The following is a 13,942-nucleotide window of genomic DNA, read 5'->3' as shown; positions in this document are numbered from 1 at the left end:
ACATCAAATCTTGGACGTGGTAGAGGTAATAATTATAATTTTAGACGTGATCCTGGTAAAGGCAAAGGTGGTAATTTTGATGGAGGAAATAATTTTAATCAAAATAATTTTTAGAATAATTTTGGATAGAGAGTTCAATGTTGTAATTGTGAGAAATTGGGCTATAAATAATTTGAATATAGATTTGAAGAAAATGTAGACAAAAATTTTCAGGCTAATCTTGCTGACAATCAGGTGCAGAATAATAATAAAAAATTTGAAACTTTATTAGTAGCCTGTAATGCTATTGATGTGGTTGATAAAAATAAATGGTACTTAGATACGGATTGTAGTAACCGTATATCTGACAGAAAGAATTATTTATTGAGTTTGATGATATGTCCGTTACGAAATTAAATTTGAAAATAACACTGTTTTGTCAGTGTTTGACAAGGAAAAAACTTCATTAATCTTTAAAATGGATCTACTGATTTTATTTTTGATGTTTTCTACGTTCCTGAATTACATCATAATTTATTGAGTATGGACCAGTTATTTGAGAAAAAAAAATATGATATTCATAATAGGAATGATACTTATGCTATTTTTGATAAAAACATTGGAATGATTGTCAGCATACTAATGATTTCAAATCGTTTATTTTCACTGAATTTGAGTAGTGCTAATTTTTCTTATTTGAATACAGTGATAGATGATAGTAATTGGTTGTGACATATGCGATTTGATCATTTGAATTTTTAATAATTTGAGATTTTTGATCATTAAAACGATGGTTAGCGGGCTGCTTAGTATTAGAAATCCTGATAAAATCTATGATATGTGTGTTTTGAAAAAACAACACAGGGATGCTTTTCAAACTAACAAATCATGGAGGGCCAAAAGATCATTAGAAATTATTTATTCATACTTGTGCATTGTGGAGGTTCCTTCTAATGGTGGTTGCATGTATTTTATTACCTTTACTTATGATTTTAGTAGAAAATTTTGGGTGTATTTTTTGAAACAAAATTATGATGTCTGTGACATTTTTAAAATTTTTAAAACTTTTATTAGGCAAAGTAGGTGTTAGATTAAAATTTTGAGAGCAGATAGGGATCAAGAATATTTGGTATGTGATGATTTTCTTGAAAATAATAGAATACAACATTAGTTGACTATCAGGTGCATTCCTCAACAAAATGGAGTGATAGAGATGAAAAATATGACAGTTATGAATATAATGAGCTGTATATTGAAACTAAAAAATATACCAAAATCTTTTGGGCAGAGGCAATTTCTTGTGCAATTTATCTGTTAAACAGGTGTCCTATAAAAAATGTTCCTGAAAAAACTCTTGAAGAAGTTTAGGGTGGTAGAAGAACATTTGTTGGTTGTCTCAGAGTTTTTGGATATATTGCTTATTCCCATGTTCCTGATTAATTAAGAAAGAAACTCAAAGATAAGGGGGAGAAGTGTATATTTATTGGTTATAGTGAAGTCTCCCATGCTTGCAAGTTGTATAATTCTGCGACAAAAAAAAAAAGGAGATAGTAAGTAGAGATGTGGTTTTTTACAAAAGAGGAGTTTGGGACTGGTCTACTGGAAATCCTAAAACAGCAGATATGACTCTAAATTATTAGCAAGAGGATGCTAATGATGATGATGTTTAGCCATCACCGGTTGCTTAGAATCCACAGGTTAAGTTAATTGGACATCCATAGTGTTAGTGACAGATGTCAGCGCGTTTACAGGATTATGTTATTACACCAGATGATGTTTCTTCTGATGAAAATATTGTTAATTTTGCTTTGTTTTTAAATTATGATCCAGTTGTGTATGAAGAGACAGCCAATGATGATCGTTGGGTGAATGCAATGGAGAAAGAAATTCATGCAATAGAGGATAGTGACACATGGGAGTTTACTTCTCTTCCAACTGGTAAGCAAGCCATTGGAATGAAGTGGATATATAAGACAAAATTTAAACCCAATAGAGATGTTCAAACAACGGCTATTATTCAAATCATCTATTGTCAAGGTACAATCAAAACATATGTCAAATATTAGTGGCTAATGTCTGAAAAATATCTCTCTGGTTAGCTTTAAAAATCAAAAGACTTTTTGCTTTACTTGCAAAAATTATGGTCCAATTGTGTATGAAGAGGCAACCAGTGATGATCATTGGGCGAGAACAATAGAGAAAGAAATTCATGCAATAAAGCATAATGACACATGAGAGTTTACTTCTCTTCCAACTAGTAAGCAAGCCATTGGAGTGAAGTGGATATATAAAAGAAAATTTAAATTCAATGGAGAAGTTGATAGATATAAAACGAAATTAGTGGTGAAGAGATACGAGCAGAAACCTAAAATTGACTATTTTGAAATATTTGCACCCTTTGTCAGGTTTGATAAAGTCAGTATGACAATTTTTTTAACTGTTCGAAATAATTGGAGAATTTATCAAATAAATGTTAAGTCAGTTTTCCCGAATGTAGTTCTTAATGAATAAGTGTATGTTGGAGCAACCAACTGGATTTGTCAGAAAAGATCAGGAAAATAAAGTATATAGATTGAAGAGAATTTTATATGGATTGAAACAAGCCCCGAAAGCGTGGTATACCAGAATTGATTCCTATTTGTTGACTCGTGATTTTTAGAGGTATCCATATAGTAAATTTTTTGCTCGTGGTGATATTATTATTGTGTGTTTGTAACAGGTGCCGAACCTGTGCGATAATAATTACCTACTCAAGAAAAATACAAATTTTATAGGGTTAATTACATTTACCTCCCCTGAGGTTTGACCATATTACCAATCAATCCCTGTAATTTGTCCAAATAACGGTCTCACCTTTTGAACGATCAAACATTTAACAAAAACCCCCTTAATGCCAAAAATGCCCTTATTGAGACCATGTTGCATTAAAAAAAGAACATATTTTTATTTTATTAACCCTGAAGCAATCCAAAAGATAGAAAATTTTTTTTTATTATTTTATAAAAACCATATCTTTGCTTCCATAAATAGTTTTGAATCAATAATTATTTTAAATCTTAAAAATGAATAATAAAAATTAGATAAATTGAAAGAAAAATAAAAAAAGAAGCAATTATTTTAAATCCTTAAGTTTGGTTCGAATTTATGGTTCAAGACATGTTGCGGAGAGTACAAGGCATATTTTCCTCAATTTGAACCATACTCCAGGAATTAAAATAATTTCTTCCTTTTTTATTTTTCTTTCAATTTATCTAATTTTTAATATTCATTTTTAAGATTTAAAATAATTATTGATTCAAAACTATTTATGGAAGCAAAGATATGGTTTTTATAAAATAATAAGCAAAAACTTTTTTCTATTTTTTTGGATTGCTTCAGGGTTAATAAAATAAAAATATGTTCTTTCTTTAATGCAACCTGATCTCAATAAGAGCATTTTCGGTATTAAGGGGGTTTTTATTAAATGTTTGATCATTCAAAGGGTGAGACCGTTATTTGGACAAATTACAGGGATTGATTGGTAATATGGTCAAACCTCAGGGGAGGTAAATGTAATTAATCCAATTTTATATATAGCGGTGAGCATGGTCGAATCCACAGGGACTGGAGATAAACATGTTTCCTTTCGAGTCAAGATAAATGGGGGGTTTTAGGATTAAATGCTAACGAACTAAATAAATCAAATGCAAAAAAATAATTAATTGATAGAAATAAATGGGGAGACTCTAGTCAAGGATACACTTCAGAAATAGTTCATGCACTGATCATTGATGCAAAAATAATTCCAACATTTATTAATAAATTGGTTATAGTTGTCATACACGCGATAAACAACCAACCTTTCCTTAATTTCTCGATAGTTAAGGTACGACCGTTAACTATTTCTCTAACTCGGAAACAACCCTAAGTACGACCGTAAGATTTAATTTCTGATTTGCATTAAAATTTAGAAAAATCCAATCATAACTAACAAACACGTTATGAGGGTTTGTTTAAATTAGATCATATGTTTTCTTGACATAAACCCAATTACGCCAGTTGCTACCGGGGTGAAAGTAATCGAATAATTACGGATTCAACTATCCCCATTTAGCAAAATAACTTACGTGAATAACTAAATATTGCGCATCTATTCAATCATACACGATAACTATAACAACAATTAAAAACAGAAAACATACGAATACCAATAAATGGAGGAAGCAGTTAAAATAATTTAGATCTCACAGTAATTGTTGAATCAAATCTTCAGTTGTCCCTTTGACTAGAAATATAAAATTATTTCTCCATTAATGGAGAACAAGCCATGCAAATAATTGTTCCACACTTTTCCCTTATTTTTACTCCCAAAAGTTGGCTAAAAAGAAAAAGTACCAAGACAAGAGTAACTCCGAATTGTTGCTGGCTCAAGTCTTAATCACGCGGGATCCGGCCTTTTTCCTCTCCTTTTGTTTCCTATTCAGCTTCTACTACTCACTGTTCCTTTCCAAACGTGAAAGAAGGAATAAAATAGACTAGCCTTCTTTTTTCTTTCCTAAGAAGTAGTAATCAAATGGGAGCCGGCCTTTTCTTTTCCTATTTTCTAGTTTCCCAAATACATTGAACTTCCTAATTTTCCTAAGAAGAAGATATTTCCTCAGAATCTAAGATGTTTCCCAACTGTATTTGAAAACATGCTTCATAAGCCTTCGGCTTGAATTAGGAAACTGTCATGCGTGAATCCCGTCATCTCTAGACTTGACAGTAATTCTTGAAAAATTACCCCTTTTATCACATGTTACTCATTTTCCTACAATTGGCACCATTATACCAAATATAAGTAGAATCAATGAATTAAAATAATATTTGGCTAAAATCAAGGGAAAAATAATTATAAATTTAGCAACAAATTATGACCTATCAGTTTGTATTTAAATGATTTAATTTTTACAGAAAATAATTCAGAGTTGATTGCAAAGTTCAAGGAAGCTATAATTAAACAGTTTGAGATGACAGATATAGGACTCATGTCATATTTTATGAAAATGGAAGTCTTTTAGTCTGATAGTGAAATTTTCATATCTCAAAAGAAATATACAGGTGACATTTTAAAAAAGTTCAAGATAGATAAGCAAAATCGATTATAACACTTGTTGGAAAAATATTGAGGTTGACCAAGGAGAATGCTAGCGAATATGTAAATCCTACCTACTTTAAAAGTTTGGTAAAGAGACTGAGATATTTGACATGTATGAGATAAGATATCAATTTTGCTGTTGGTTTGATTAGTAGGTTCATAAAAAATTCACGTTAGTCACATTTGCAGGTGGTAAGAGGATTTTGAAATATATTAGAGTACTTGTAGTGATGGTAGTTTTTATTTAGGAAATGATACAGTTGAATTGTTTGACTATACAAATAATGATTGGGCATGTGATACAATAGAGAGGAAGAGTGCTTTAAGGTATGGTATTTTTCTTGGTTCTACAGTGTTTTCCTAGGGTTTGAAGAAACAGCAAGTGATTGGATTATCTACAACAGAGGTAGAGTATATTGCACAGCTAACAATGCTACTAAAGTTTTGTGGTTACGTCGCGTACTTGGTGTTCTACAACACAAGCAAGTTAATCCTACGAAAATTTATTATGATAGTAACTTAGCGACTGAGTTGTTCAAGAATCCAGCACTCCATGGGTATAATAAATATATCGATATCAAGTATCACTTCATATGTGAATTTGTTTGAGAGAGGAAGATTGAACCTGATTATTGCAGAATTGAAAAGCAAGTGGCTAACATTTTCATTAAGGCATTGAAGACGAAGACTTAGATCAAGTTGAAAAAGATGTTGACTATGTCCAGATAAGGAGAATTTGGTTTAAGGGGGGCAATATAGAAATGTTAAACCAAACATCAATAATTAATGGCCACATGTCTTTATTTTATTGGTTAATTAGATAGTTGCATTGGGAGTTGGTAAAGTTGGCGGCACTGGATTAGACCCATAGTATTAGTGGGTAGAAGTCAACCAGTAAAGAGTTGTACTTTATAGCCTCTGCGTTGGTTTAGTTTTAAGAGTCAGAAGCCCTTGCATCAATTTTATCTGGTATTGTTTATTTATAGCCGCAGCCTCCGTTGAGTAATAGAAGATAATAATTGATAGGTCATAATTTGTTGTTAAATTTATAATTATTCTTCCCCTGATTTTAGCCAAATATTATTTTAATCGTCGGATTCTACTTATATTTGGTATTTTGTGCTTATTTCAGGAGAAAGAATGAAAAGTGCTTAAAATCAAATTTCAGAGAACTTCTTGATGAGTAGGTGTGCCCACGCCTAACTCCAGCCTTCTTGGCCGGACCTTCGGGATTATGTGCACGTGGAAAGCTTCCTAGAATGAGTAGAATAGCTGGCTTCAAACCAGGAAATCACAAGACTCATGGGCCGCAGAGGTGTAAAGGATAAAAACTCTAATCCTACAAAACGTCAAGGACTTGGAAGCTTACCTTTCTTTTCGGCGGCCAATAGAAACAAAGCCAGAATCACGTATGAATTAGACTAGCTTGAGTTTCCTTTTTCTAGCGGTCAGGCGTCTTCTTTTAAGAGGACAATTCCTATCTTTTTATTGGGACTCCTTAGCCGGCTTTTGGGGGAGGAAAAGAAAACGATGAAAAAGCTTCGGTCAACCTTTTCTCAATTGCTTTGCACGGCTTGTTCTCCATTAATGGAGAACTAAGTTCTTATTTCTAGTCAATGGACAACTGAAGATTTGGTTCAACAATAACTGTGAGATCTAAATTATTTTAATTGTTTCCTTCATTTATTGGTATTTGTATGTTTTCTGCTTTAAATTGTTGTTATAGCTATCGTGTATGATTGAATAGATGCGCAATATTTAATTATTCACGTAGGCTATTTGCTAGTTAGGGGTAATTGAATCCGTAATTGTTCGTTATCTCTATCTCAGTAGCAACTGGCGTAATTGGGTTTATGTCAGGGAAACATACGATCTAATTTAAACAAACCCTCGTAGCGTGTTTGTTAGTTAGGATTGGGCCTTTCTAATTATTAATGCAATCTACAAATTAAATCCTACGGTCGTACCTAGGGTTGTTTTCGGGTTAGAGAAATTGTTAACGGTCGTACCTTGACTATCGAGAAATTAAGGAAAGGTTGGTTGTTTATCGCGTGCATGACAACTATAACTAATCTATTAATAAATGTGGAATTATCTGTGAATCGATGATCAGTACATGAATCATTTCTGAAGTGTACCCTTGGCTAGAGTTTCTCCAATAATTATTTCTTTTATTTATTTTCTGCATTTAATTTATTTAGTTAGCATTTAATCCAAAAATCCCCCCATACTTTGAACTCTAGAAGAAACGAATTATCCCCAGTCCCTGTGAAATCGACCCTACTCACGGCTATATACAAAATCTATATTTTTCTCGAGTAGGTATTTATTATTGCACAGGGTCGACCCCTGTCAATTTTTAATCTTTTCCTTTGTCTCATGTATCAAATTCTTGTCGTTGTTACAGTGGGTTTACGTGTATTTATTTGTTTGGGTTCATCAATAATGTCAAGAAAATTTTGACAATAGCTATGTCTTATAGAGAGGCACTTCTCTTCCCTGTGAATAATATTTGAATTGGCATGATTTCAGATAAAATAGTTTGCTTTGCAAATTTTAATTATCTTTTTATCTTCTCAATCAACTTTTTATCTCACATATATCACATCACAAAAAGTGCTACAGTAATTATCTCAAATAAATAATCCAAATAAACTCCTATCCAACTAAATTAAGCATCTTCTAGCTATAGCTTTACCCCGCTAGCTAGCATACTGCACAGACACAAATAACCAAAGCAACAGAAGATAGGAATCCATCATAAACTGCCATATCAAAATTTCACAGCAGACATGTGTAGCATATTTCAATACTAGATGCACAATGTTTCTAGAAGGTAATTTAGCATTCTACCGTATAGTACAGGATGTGATAAGTTGAATTCTTCATTGAGTAATAGTCTTGAGAACCTTGAAGATATTGAGGTTTGACGGGTTGGAAGTTCTTTCGGAGCGGATAGGCAGCTTTCCGAATGTTCAAAAATTGTGGATTGCTAAATGCTCTAACTTCACACAATTACCCTCTGCGAAGCAATACAACTCCTCACAAATTTAAATCGACTACGCATTGTCGACTGCCCTCTTTTAGTAGAGAGATGCACCAGAGGAAGTGGGGCAGATTGCCCCAATATTGCACGCATCCCCTTCATTAGAATCGATTACGAGAATGTTCTTTTCACAAAAACTTCTCCTCAAAACTTCCCAGTATTTTGTTGTTAGGGTCAATTACTTGTAATCCCTTGTGATTTTACATAATGTCAGATGACCTCTCTAAGGTTTCAAAATTGCCTCATAATCCCCTTATAGTTTTATGTAAAGTGAAAAATAAATGAAATACACAATCAGTTACGACATTTATATCAAATGCGCTCTAAAAGCGCTTGTGATAAAATTGTAATTTCTATATAATCGCCTTATTGGTTATATAAATATCTATTTCACTCTCTGTAATTTTTGTATTTATTCGCATAATCTCCTTATACTTTTCTACAAAATAGTTAAGCCGTCAATTGAGTTAGCATTTAAGTAAGCGCACTATTGATATTTCATTTAATGATGTTATATAGGCTTTTTTTTTGTCAAATTTTTACTTTACATAAAACTATAAGAGGGTGAAGTGGATATTTTAAAATATCAGAAGGGTCATGTGGCAATAGATAAAACTATAAGGAGTTATATGTAATCCACCACCATTGTTATTATATGGTTTCCTTTGGGGGAGAAGGGGGGGGGGTGTTGGGGAGGTAATGCTATTCTACTTACCAAATCCTGATTCTTTAATTGGTCTTTACAGTTTTCTTACGATAGATTATTTGCATCTTTATTTTTTGTTTTATGCCAGGAATTCAGGCAAGCTATTCATTGCCCTTCTTCACTGAGAAAATGCTCATTCTGTCACGATCACGAGAAGAAGATTAGTTGTTGGAGGCAATTATTTCTGCTGATCGTCTCATTTTTTCTCGCATTAATTACCTGCTGTCCAGTAAGGTGCGTTTCTGATTTTGTCTCAAGCAGTAACCTATGAAGATGGTGAAATGAACCAAAAAATTGTCTGAAGCTGTGTAGTAGTAAAAAGACAGATTAAAGTAATTTAATTTTAAAAAAAATGAAAAGTTTCATTAAATTGTGTAGAAGACTTTAGTACTTAAAAGTAGTATAGACTATGAATATTCATTTTTTTTTCTTTTATGAACACTGCTATCAAATTACTCCAATAGACATGTGCTGCTGTACAAAATTTTACAAATTATTAGGAGCAAAGTGTAAATTTTCGTATCAAATACTCGCATCTAATATAGGTATTTCCCTTGAGCCAAAGGCAGCTTAGCCGCAGGTGCATATGCATCTGATCCTAAATCGCCCATTTGCATAGATGGTTCGTTGTCAATCATTGTGGATTACTGGGATTCTTTACCGGTAGCAATTGCTCAAAACTACAAGCATAGCTTTTTGCTGAATGCAGTAGAGATAGTTTTGTGCTCTGTAATGTAATCATCCTCCATGTCATTCTCGGGCCAATAAAGATCTGACAGCTCCAGCCTGCAGAGCCTTAGGAACAACTGAAAATTTTCTCTGAAATCAGTCAGGTTCGTCGAGATTTTGGCACGTAATCGCTAAAAGAATTCTTAACACCTAGTTCTGTTAAATTTTTCTTGATTCAGCAAAAGACTGCTTATCCATTTAACTGATGTCTATCAATTCATGCTGCAGGTGCATCAAGCTTGGCTTGTGAATACCATGATATCTGCAAGGGGGCACCTGAATTGATCATCGTTGTTCAAATTGTTTCTGGTGCTTTCATGGCTACTTGAGGTCCATGTGTGATTGTGTGCCCGCCCTGTTATATTATGGGTGAATAGACATAGAAAAGAAGTTGCAGAGCTTGCTATGAAATGAGACCACCTGAACTTTCCTTTGTCAGCTCTGTCGGCAGTCCTGAGACTTTCTTAAGCCCTCTAGATGACAATCAGATGAAAGCAAATTCTTGCTTCTCCGTTCTCATCTAGCTTCTTGTTTGATTCTCCATGTATGACATGCTAACAGCATTTGGAATATCTCAGGTTTGTGGTTTCTGCCAGAAAGTATTCTCATTATAAACTTCTTTGCATGTAAATGAATGAACACCTTTTTCATCATTTTCGTTTACTTTCTAATTATTCGAGTTACTCAGCATTCTCTCATGTTCTGAATATTCTTTTCTAATGCATTACCTGCTCTCGTTTAAGTTGCATTTCTGTTTTTTTTTTAATTTATTTATCAAGCTGTAACTTATGCAAACTCTAAAGAGCTCTATAGTTGTTAAAAAGACTGATTAAAGTAATTTAAAAGTTTTCTAACTGAAAAGATTCATTAATCTAGAAAACTTTAAAGCACTAGACATTTGATAATTGAAGTAGTACATTATGAAAATTCACTTTTTTTTTCCCATTTTGTGAACACTGCTATCAAATTACTACAATAGACATGTGCTTCTGTTAAAAAAAAAATTAACAAATTTGAAATGAAAATCTTCTTTTCAAATACTCCCGTCTAATATAGGTATTTTTCTTGAGCCAATGGTAGCTTTGCCAATGGTGCAACTGCATTTGATCCTAAAGAACTTATCTACTTGACCATGATACTGACCAGAAATCTTGAGAATAAAAAACTGATTATTCAGACAAAGAACGAAAGGCTGCCTGGACAGTGACACAGAAATTTAGGACCAAAATCTCTCTTTTTTTTTTTTGGCCCGCCGGGGGTGGGGGGGGGGGGGGTGGGGGTGGGTGTTGTTGTTGTTGTTGTTGTTGCTGATTCTGAAATTTTTGACTCTGACAGATCACTCCAATTGGCCCAAAATATGAATGGGTTGAATCTTGCAAACAATAACGGACCAAACAGAGAGAGAATCATAGGAGTTACACGAAGATGCAACATTGCTCCTTGATGGGTGGCATTTGAAGAAGTAAAAAGAAGCGGCATCCAGAAGAGAAAACCTGCTTATTACCTCAATTAGTTTTTGAGCACATAGGAAATCATGCACTATTGTCCAAATTGGGCAAATGAAACATTTTTACCGTGGAGGAAACTAAGTAGAGTGAGGGGTTGCCCCAAAAAAAAGGGCAGAGCTAGGGATTAATTCTCCTTGCTTTTTTTTCTATGAGATATTATTATTAATTGGTCGTCTGTGAAAATTTGCCCAAAGAAGTTGAGATTCTTAAGCACAAAGTCTTGGAACTGGAGCGCCTTGTGAAAACGACGAGGACATCATATTTCCAACTTGTGGCCAGCTGGTAGCACGGATGACAAATTCAAGACTTGATTTAGTGACTTGGCACAGACGCTAAAAACCTTTAAACTGGGAGCCAGAATACTTTAATGGAACTTTGATCAGGCGGCTCCGTTTCGATTAGCTATTTTTGAAAGTATTTTTAAAAAAATTTACTGTAACAGAGTTTTAAAAGTATATTTTAGGATATTTTTAAAAAGTATTTTGAAATATTTAAGAGTAGCAGAGTTTTTAAAATATATTTTAGAATATTTTTTAAATATTAAAAAAAATTTAGACTATTTTTTAAGAATATTTTTTAAAAATTTTTATTTGAAAAACTAGTTTTTGAAATATTGAAGGATCCAAATAGATTTGCTAAATGCGCATTTTGAGGATCTGTAGCTGCTCTTACCAAACTAATATGACTCATAAATTTTTGACCCCGTGTAGGTGCAAGTCAAAGATACAAGTTGTAATAGGGATGCAAACTAATCAAACAGAGCTAGCAAGCTACTTACGAGGTGATCGGTCAAATGATCGACTTGACTCAACATGAACAAAAGTTGAGATCATGCAAAAAAGAACTAGACCTGTTCAATCACTACTAATTTATTTTAGGGATAATTGCAGAAACCTCTCCTGAGGTTTCTGACATTTGCACTGACCTCCCCTATAGTTTAAAAAATTACACTGACCTCCCTTGAGATTACTAATACTTTGCAAATTCAGTCCAAACGATTAAAATATTGTTTTAGGGAGTGAAATTAGAATTTTTTACCAAATTTGTTCTTTGTACTACATGTCTAATGAATGACAAAATATTACAAATCAATTAACAATTAATAAACTTCAAGGAGTATAGTTTATAGGCAAATACGCATTACCTATTTAAAGTACCGACTCTTTATGGGTATTTTACTTTCAAACATTTAATTTAATACAAATATTTACGCTCAAATACATATTTGTATTTATTTTCAAATATTTAATTTTTGTTAAATACAAAAACTACCAATCTCTCTTTCGTAAAATATTAATATAACACTTTTTCAATTTTAGTTACAAACATTTATGTATTAACATAAATTAAATGATTCAGAATAAAATACCCATAAAGAGCCAATACTTTACTCATGTAATGGATGAAAATCATAAAGAATTAATACTTTATGGGCCATTTTTTTTAATTATATTAAATAAATAACCTACCGATTCCTTTTTGCAAGAATATTACTGTAACACTTTTTGAATTTTACTTACAAACATTGATATATTTATCATAAATTAAATGTTTGAAAGTAAAATATCCGTAAAAAGTCGTAGTTTTAAATGAGTAATGCGTGTTTGCCTATAAAGAGCCTGTAACTATTTAAAGTACCGGTTCTTTAAGGGTATTTTACTTTTAAATATTTAATTTAATACAAATATTTAAGCTCAAATACAGATTTGTATTTACTTTCAAATATTTAATTTTTGTTAAATACAAAACCTACCAATTTCTCTTCCGTAAAAATATTAATAAACACTTTTTCAATTTTAGTTACAAACATTTATGTATTTAACATAAATTAAATAATTCAGAATAAAATGCACATAAAGAGCGAATACTTTACTCGTGTAATGGATGAAAGCCATAAAAAATTAATACTTTATGGGCCATTTATTTATTTTTTAAAAAATATTTAATTTGTATTACATAAATAACCTATCGATTTCCTTTTTGCAAGAATATTACTATAACAATTTTTGAATTTTACTTACAAATATTGATATATTTATCATAAATTAAATATTTGAAAGTAAAATACTCATAAAGAGTCGGTACTTTAAATGAGTAATGCGTGTTTGCCTATAAATTATACTCCTTAAAGTTTATTAATTGTTAATTGATTTATAGTACTTTGTCATTCATTGGATATATAGCACAAAGGGCAAATCTAGTACAAAATTCTAATTTCACTCCTTAAAATAATATTTTAATTGTTTAGACTAAATTTGCAAAGGATTAGTAACCTCAGGGGAGGTCAGTGTAATTTTTCAAACCACAGAGGAGGTCAGTGCAAATGTCAGAAACCTCAGGGAGGTTTCTGCAATTATCCCTTTATTTTATTCTAGTGCTAAAATAACTGCAGAAATGTCAGATATCTCAATACAATACAATAAATTCGGTCATTATATAAACTTCGCTTGGATTAAATGAATGAAATCCTTGTAATGTGATTATTTGAATTATGCATCGTGTATTGTGTATATTATAATTGCAATATTCAGTCAGTAGTCTCAATCTCAGCCATGAAAAGGGTTTCACTTCACATGTGTGACTCCCGCGAGTTTTGGCTGGTTTGCAAGGCAGGACGCAAAGCGCACGTGTCTATTTTTCTTGATTCTCAGAGACGATAGACAACAAGTGGATTTTCTTTCTTAAATTTTTGAAATGGAATATATATGCTACTCTATCGCTTTGTTCAAGAATGAAACAAAGCCATCTGCTCTAGTAAGTTTACCGTGCATCAGGCTCTCAAACTAAATTTCTAAGGCCATATGACAATAATGTCATCCAGTTCATGACACTCATGTTGCTAGTAATTTGAAATGGCA

At 32.3% G+C, this 13,942-nt stretch overlaps 1 protein-coding gene across 1 annotated transcript in view; it reads right to left on the bottom strand.

The window, feature by feature from the left end:
* LOC113689940 (uncharacterized) overlaps positions 1-13,942 on the bottom strand; it is a 30,960-nt gene that overhangs the window by 3,440 nt on the left and 13,578 nt on the right. The gene's annotated exons all lie outside the window — the stretch shown is intronic.

This window comes from Coffea arabica, chromosome 5c (genome assembly GCF_036785885.1).
Source record: "Coffea arabica cultivar ET-39 chromosome 5c, Coffea Arabica ET-39 HiFi, whole genome shotgun sequence".
Taxonomy (NCBI): Eukaryota; Viridiplantae; Streptophyta; class Magnoliopsida; order Gentianales; family Rubiaceae; genus Coffea; species Coffea arabica.
Note: the sequence above shows the minus strand (reverse complement) of the source record. Positions and strands in the feature narration are given on the sequence as shown.